This window comes from Triticum aestivum, chromosome 2D, assembly GCF_018294505.1.
Source record: "Triticum aestivum cultivar Chinese Spring chromosome 2D, IWGSC CS RefSeq v2.1, whole genome shotgun sequence".
Lineage (NCBI taxonomy): Eukaryota > Viridiplantae > Streptophyta > Magnoliopsida > Poales > Poaceae > Triticum > Triticum aestivum.
Genome location: NC_057799.1, coordinates 14,005,682 through 14,014,671, shown reverse-complemented (window position 1 = coordinate 14,014,671; position 8,990 = coordinate 14,005,682).

Below are 8,990 nucleotides of genomic sequence, written 5' to 3'. Positions count from 1 at the left end.
TCATCCCGCAACTAACTCATTAGTTGCAATGCTTGCAAGGCTTAAGTGATGTGCATTACCGAGTGGGCCCAAAGATACCTCTCCGACAATCGGAGTAACAAATCCTAATCTCGAAATACGCCAACCCAACAAGTACCTTCGGAGACACCTGTAGAGCACCTTTATAATCACCCAGTTACGTTGTGACGTTTGGTAGCACACAAAGTGTTCCTCCGGTAAACGGGAGTTGCATAATCTCATAGTCATAGGAACATGTATAAGTCATGAAGAAAGCAATAGCAACATACTAAACGATCGAGTGCTAAGCTAACGGAATGGGTCAAGTCAATCACATCATTCTCCTAATGATGTGATCCCGTTAATCAAATGACAACTCATGTCAATGGCTAGGAAACATAACCATCTTTGATCAACGAGCTAGTCAAATAGAGGCATACTAGTGACACTCTGTTTGTCTATGTATTCACACAAGTATTATGTTTCCGGTTAATACAATTCTAGCATGAATAATAAACATTTATCATGATATAAGGAAATAAATAATAACTTTATTATTGCCTCTAGGGCATATTTCCTTCAGTCTCACACTTGCACTAGAGTCAATAATCTAGATTATATAGTAATGATTCTAACACCCATGGAGCCTTTGTGCTGATCATGTTTTGCTCGTGGAAGAGGCTTAGTCAACGGGTCTGCAACATTCAGATCCGTATGTATCTTGCAAATTTCTATGTCTCCCACCTGGACTAGATCCCGGATGGAATTGAAGTGTCTCTTGATGTGCTTGGTTCTCTTGTGAAATCTGGATTCCTTTGCCAAGGCAATTGCACCAGTATTGTCACAAAAGATTTTCATTGGACCCGATGCACTAGGTATGACACCTAGATCGGATATGAACTCCTTCATCCAGACTCCTTCATTTGCTGCTTCCGAAGCAGCTATGTACTCCTTGGCTGAAGCATAGGGAACATCTTTCATCTTCTCTCTATCTTCTGTAGTGGTCGGGCATTGAATCTTACTCAACTTCACACCTTGTAACACAGGCAAGAACCCTTTCTTTGCTTGATCCATTTTGAACTTCTTCAAAAATTTGTCAAGGTATGTGCTTTGTGAAAGTCCAGTTAAGCGTCTTGATCTATCTCTATAGATCTTGATGCCCAATATGTAAGCAGCTTCACCGAGGTCCTTCATTGAAAAACTCTTATTCAAGTATCCTTTTATGCTATCCAGAAATTCTATATCATTTCCAATTAGCAATATGTCATCTACATATAATATCAGAAATGCTACAGAGCTCCCACTCACTTTCTTGTAAATACAGGCTTCTCCAAAAGTCTGTATAAAACCAAATGATTTGATCACACTATCAAAGCGTTTATTCCAACTCCGAGAGGCTTGCACTAGTCCATAAATGGATCGCTGGAGATTGCACACTTTGTTAGCTCCCTTTGGATCGACAAAACCTTTCGGTTGCATCATATACAACTCTTCTTCTAGAAATCCATTCAGGAATGCAGTTTTGACATCCATTTGCCAAATTTCATAATCATAAAATGCGGCAATTGCTAACATGATTCGGACAGACTTAAGCATCGCTACGGGTGAGAAGCTCTCATCGTAGTCAATCCCTTGAACTTGTCGAAAACCATTTGCAACAACTTGAGCTTTATAGACAGTAACATTACCGTCAGCGTCAGTCTTCTTCTTCAAAATCCATTTATTCTCAATGGCTTGCCGATCATCGGGCAAGTCAACCAAAGTCCACACTTTGTTCTCATACATGGATCCCATCTCAGATTTCATGGCCTCAAGCCATTTTGCGGAATCTTGGCTCACCGTCGCTTCTTCATAATTCGTAGGTTCGTCATGGTCTAGTAACATAACCTCCAGAACAGGATTACCGTACCACTCTGGTGTGGATCTTACTCTGGTTGACCTACGAGGTTCAGTAACAACTTGATTTGAAGTTTCATGATCATCATCATTAACTTCCTCACTAATTGGCGTAGGTGTCATAGGAACCGGTTTCTGTGATGAATTACTTTCCAATAAGGGAGCAGGTACAGTTACCTCATCAAGTTCTACTTTCCTCCCACTCACTTCTTTCGAGAGAAACTCCTTCTCTAGAAAGATTCCAAATTTAGCAACAAAAATCTTGCCTTCGGATCTGTGATAGAAGGTGTACCCAACAGTCTCTTTTGGGTATCCTATGAAGAAACATTTTTCCGATTTGGGTTCGAGCTTATCAGGTTGAAGCTTTTTCACATAAGCATCGCAGCCCCAAACTTTAAGAAACGACAACTTTGGTTTCTTGCCAAACCACAGTTCATAAGGTGTCGTCTCAACGGATTTCGATGGTGTCCTATTTAACGTGAATGCAGCTGTCTCTAAAGCATAACCCCAAAACGATAGCGCTAAATCAGTAAGAGACATCATAGATCGCACCATATCTAGTAAAGTACGATTACGACGTTCGGACACACCATTACGCTGTGGTGTTCCGAGTGGCGTGAGTTGCGAAACTATTCCGCATTGTTTCAAATGAAGACCAAACTCGTAACTCGAATATTCTCCTCCACGATCAGATCGTAGAAACTTTATTTTCTTGTTACGATGATTTTCAACTTCACTCTGAAATTCTTTGAACTTTTCAAATGTTTCAGACTTATGTTTCATTAAGTAGATATACCCATATCTGCTCAAATCATCTGTGAAGGTGAGAAAATAACGATATCCGCCGCGAGCCTCAACATTCATCGGACCACATACATCTGTATGTATGATCTCCAACAAATCTGTTGCTCGCTCCATGGTTCCGGAGAACGACGTTTTAGTCATCTTGCCCATGAGGCATGGTTCGCAAGTACCAAGTGATTCATAATCAAGTGGTTCCAAAAGTCCATCAGTATGGAGTTTCTTCATGCGCTTTACACCGATATGACCTAAACGGCAGTGCCACAAATAAGTTGCACTATCATTATCAACTCTGCATCTTTTGGTTTCAATATTATGAATATGTGTATCACTACTATCGAGATTCAACAAAAATAGACCACTCTTCAAGGGTGCATGACCATAAAAGATATTACTCATATAAATAGAACAATCATTATTCTCTGATTTAAATGAATAACCGTCTCGCATCAAAAAAGATCCAGATATAATGTTCATGCTCAACGCTGGCACCAAATAACAATTATTTAGGTCTAAAACTAATCCCGAAGGTAGATGTAGAGGTAGCGTGCCGACCGCGATCACATCGACTTTGGAACCATTTCCCACGTGCATCGTCACCTCGTCCTTAGCCAATCTTCGCTTAATCCGTAGTCCTTGTTTCGAGTTGCAAATATTAGCAACAGAACCAGTATCAAATACCCAGGTGCTACTGTGAGCATTAGTAAGGTACACATCAATAACATGTATATCACATATACCTTTGTTCACCTTGCCATCCTTCTTATCCGCCAAATACTTGGGGCAGTTCCGCTTCCAGTGTCCAGTCTGCTTGCAGTAGAAGCACTCAGTCTCAGGCTTAGGTCCAGACTTGGGTTTCTTCTCCTGAGCAGCAACTTGCTTGTTGTTCTTCTTGAAGTTCCCCTTCTTCTTCCCTTTGCCCTTTTTCTTGAAACTGGTGGTCTTGTTGACCATCAACACTTGATGCTCCTTTTTGATTTGGTATAATTAGATTTATGCCCCTAGTTGTGTCCCACTCGTCTGTTTTACCCCTAATTCCCAAAAGTCACCGATTCTGTCCAAGTCACTTTGCTCCTCTTATGCTATTGCCCTTTGACCATTTGACCGTCAGTTTGAAAACTTCATAACTAATTCATACTAAAACAGAAAAACGCAAATAAGATACCAAAATGTTCAGAAAAACATCACCTATATGTCAGTGTCATTTGCATTCATGAAAAAAGTGTTGGAAAGTGCACATCCGAGTTTTAGCTCTTTTGATACCACCATGAATAGTGAACTCTAAAAAATTCAAAAAATTTGAAAAAAAATATGGTGGCGAAGAACAACAAATGTTCTAAGTGCTTGCCAAGTTTCATTAGGGAACGACATTCGTGGAAGTCGTGGCAAAAAGATAATCTATTTTGGAGTGTTGATTATTTTTTTTTGCCGCGGCACCCACGAATGTTATTCCCTGATGAAACTTGGCAGGCAATTAAAATATTTATCATTCTTTGCCACCAATTTTTTTTTATTTTTTGCACTGTTTTAGATTTTACTATTCATGGTGGTAGCATAAGAGCTAAAACTCGGATGGGCACTTTCCAACACTTTTTTCATGAATGCAAATGACACTGACATATAGGTGATGTTTTTCTGAACATTTTGGTATCTTATTTGCATTTTTCTGATTTAGTATGAATTAGTTATGAAGTTTTCAAACTGATGGTCAAACGGTCAAAGGGCAAAAGCATAATAGGAGCAAAGTGACTTGGACAGAACCAGTGACTTTTGGGAATTAGGGGTAAAACAGACGAGTGGGACACAACTAGGGGCATAAATCTAATTATCCCTTTTGATTTCTACCTCCGCAGCCTTTCGCATTGCGAAGAGCTCAGGAATCGTCTTATCCATCCCTTGCATGTTATAGTTCATCACGAAGCTCTTGTAGCTTGGTGACAGTGATTGAAGAATTCTGTCAATGACACTATCATCCGGAAGATTAACTCCCAGTTGAATCAAGTGATTGTTATACCCAGACATTTTGAGTATATGCTCACTGACAGAACTATTCTCCTCCATCTTGCAGCTGTAGAACTTATTGGAGACTTCATATCTCTCAATCCGGGCATTTGCTTGAAATATTAACTTCAACTCCTGGAACATCTCATATGCTCCATGACGTTCAAAACGTCGTTGAAGTCCCGGTTCTAAGCCGTAAAGCATGGCACACTGAACTATCGAGTAGTCATCAGCTTTGCTCTGCCAGACGTTCATAACATCTGGTGTTGCTCCTGCAGCAGGTTTGGCACCTAGTGGTGCTTCCAGGACGTAATTCTTCTGTGCAGTAACGAGGATAATCCTCAAGTTACGGACCCAGTCCATGTAATTGCTACCATCATCTTTCAACTTTGCTTTCTCAAGGAACGCATTAAAATTCAATGGAACAACAGCACGGGCCATCTATCTACAAACAACATAGACAAGCAAAATACTATCAGGTACTAAGTTAATGATAAATTTAAGTTCAATTAATCATATTACTTAAGAACTCCCACTTAGATAGATATCCCTCTAATCCTCTCAGTGATCACGTGATCCAAATCAACTAAACCATGTCCGATCATCACATGAGATGGAGTAGTTTCAATGGTGAACATCACTATGTTGATCATATCTACTATATGATTCACGCTCGACCTTTCGGTCTCCATATTCCGAGGCCATATCTGTTATATGCTAGGCTCATCAAGTTTAACCTGAGTATTCCGCATGTGCAACTGTCTTGCACCCGTTGTATTTGAACGTAGAGCCTATCACACCTGATCATCACGTGGTATCTCAGCACGAAGAACTTTTGCAATGGTGCATACTCAGGGAGAACACTTATACTTTGATAATTTAGTGAGAGATCATCTTATAATGCTACCGTCAATCAAAGCAAGATAAGATGCATAAAAGATAAACATCACATGCAATCAATATAAGTGATATGATATGGCCATCATCATCTTGTGCTTGTGATCTCCATCTCCGAAGCACCGTCATGATCACCATTGTCACCGGTGCGACACCTTGATCTCCATCGTAGCATCGTTGTCGTCTCGCCAATCTTATGCTTCTACGACTATCGCTACCGCTTAGTGATAAAGTAAAGCATTACAGGGCGATTGCATTGCATACAATAAAGCGACAATCAAATGGCTCCTGCCAGTTGTCGCTAACTCGGTTACAAAACATGATCATCTCATACAATAAAATTTAGCATCCTGCCTTGACCATATCACATCACAACATGCCCTGCAAAAACAAGTTAGACGTCCTCTACTTTGTTGTTGCAAATTTTACGTGGCTGGTACGGGCTGAGCAAGAACCGTTCTTACCTACGCATCAAAACCACAACGATAGTTTGTCAAGTTGGTGATGTTTTAACCTTCGCAAGGACCAGGCGTAGCCACACTCAGTTCAACTAAAGTTGGAGAAACTGACACCCGCTAGTCACCTGTGTGCATAGCACAGCGGTAAAACCAGTCTCGCGTAAGCGTACGCGTAATGTCGGTCCGGGCCGCTTCATCCAACAATACCACCGAACCAAAGTATGACATGATGGTAAGCAGTATGACTTATATCGCCCACAACTCACTTGTGTTCTACTCGTGCATATGACATCTACGCATAAAACCTGGTTTGGATGCCACTGTTGGGGAAAGTAGTAATTTCAAAAAAAATCCTACGCACACGCAAGATCATGGTGATGCATAGCAACGAGAGGGGAGAGTGTGTCCACGTACCCTCGTAGACCGAAAGCGGAAGCGTTAGCACAACGCGGTTGATGTAGTCGTACGTCTTCACGATCCGACCGATCAAGTACCGAACGCACGGCACCTCCGAGTTCAGCACACGTTCAGCCCGATGACGTCCCTCGAACTCCGATCCAGCCGAGTGTTGAGGGAGAGTTTCATCAGCACGACGGTGTGGTGACGATGATGATGTTCTACCGACGCAGGGCTTCGCCTAAGCACCGCTACGATATTATCGAGGTGAACTATGGTGGAGGGGGGCACCGCACACGGCTAAAAGATCAATGATCAATTGTTGTGTCTTTGGGGTGCCCCCCTGCCCCCGTATATAAAGGAGCAAGGGGGGAGAGGCGGCCGGCCAGGAGAGGGGCGCACCAGGAGGAGTCCTACTCCCACCGGGAGTAGGACTCCCTCCCTTCCTTGTTGGATTAGGAGAAGGGGGAAAGAGGAGAGAGAGAGGAAGGAAAGGGGGCCGCCCCCCCTCCTTGTCCAATTCGGATTAGAGAGGGAGGGGGCGCACGGCCTGCCCTAGCCGCCTCTCCTCTTCTCCACTAAGGCCCATGTAGGCCCATTAAACCCCCAGGGGGTTCCGGTAACCTCCTGGTACTCCGGTATATATCCGATAACCCCCGGAACCATTCCGGTGTCCGAATATAGTCGTCCAATATATCAATCTTCATGTCTCGGCCATTTCGAGACTCCTCGTCATGTCCATGATCACATCTGGGACTCCAAACTACCTTCGGTACATCAAAACATATAAACTCATAATATAACTGTCATCAAAACTTTAAGCGTGCGGACCCTACGGGTTCGAGAACTATGTAGACATGACCGAGACACGTCTCCGGTCAATAACCAATAGCGGAACCTGGATGCTCATATTGGCTCCCACATATTCTACGAAGATCTTTATCGGTCAAACCGCATAACAACATACGTTGTTCCCTTTGTCATCGATATGTTACTTGCCCGAGATTCGATCGTCGGTATCTCAATACCTAGTTCAATCTCGTTACCGGCAAGTCTCTTTACTCGTACTGTAATACATCATCCCGCAACTAACTCATTAGTTGCAATGCTTGCAAGGCTTAAGTGATGTGCATTACCGAGTGGGCCCAGAGATACCTCTCCGACTATCGGAGTGACAAATCCTAATCTCGAAATACGCCAACCCAACAAGTACCTTCGGAGACACCTGTAGAGCACCTTTATAATCACCCAGTTATGTTGTGACGTTTGGTAGCACACAAAGTGTTCCTCCGGTAAACGGGAGTTGCATAATCTCATAGTCATAGGAACATGTATAAGTCATGAAGAAAGCAATAGCAACATACTAAACGATCGAGTGCTAAGCTAACGGAATGGGTCAAGTCAATCACATCATTCTCCTAATGATGTGATCCCGTTAATCAAATGACAACTCATGTCAATGGCTAGGAAACATAACCATCTTTGATCAACGAGCTAGTCAAATAGAGGCATACTAGTGACACTCTGTTTGTCTATGTATTCACACAAGTATTATGTTTCCTGTTAATACAATTCTAGCATGAATAATAAACATTTATCATGATATAAGGAAATAAATAATAACTTTATTATTGCCTCTAGGGCATATTTCCTTCAATGTTTCCTAGCCATGGACAAAGAGTTGTCATTTGATTAACGGGATCACATCATTAGGAGAATGATGTGATTGACTTGACCCATTCCGTTAGCTTAGCTCTTGATCGTTTAGTATGTTGCTATTGCTTTCTTCATGACTTATACATGTTCCTATGACTATGAGATTATGCAACTCCCGTTTACCGGAGGAACACTTTGTGTGCTACCAAACGTCACAACGTAACTGGGTGATTATAAAGGTGCTCTACAGGTGTCTCCGAAGGTACTTGTTGGGTTGGCGTATTTCAAGATTAGGATTTGTCACTCCGATTGTCGGAGAGGTATCTCTGGGCCCACTCGGTAATGCACATCACTATAAGCCTTGCAAGCATTGTAACTAATGAGTTAGTTGCGGGATGATGTATTACAGAACGGGTAAAGAGACTTGCCGTAACGAGATTGAACTAGGTATTGAGATACCGACGATCGAATCTCGGGCAAGTAACATACCGATGACAAAGGGAACAACGTATGTTGTTATGCGGTTTGACCGATAAAGATCTTCGTAGAATATGTGGGAGCCATAATGAGCATCCAGGTTCCGCTATTGGTTATTGACCGGAGACATGTCTCGGTCATGTCTACATAGTTCTCGAACCCGTAGGGTCCGCACGCTTAAAGTTTGATGACGGTTATATTATGAGTTTATGTGTTTTGATGTACCGAAGGTAGTTCGGAGTCCCGGATGTGATCACGGACATGACGAGGAGTCTCAAAATGGTCGAGACATGAAGATTGATATATTGGACGACTATATTCGGACACTGGAATGGTTTCGGGGGTTATCGGATATATACCGGAGTACCGGGGGGTTATCGGACCCCCCCCTCCCGGAAGTTATTGGGCCTC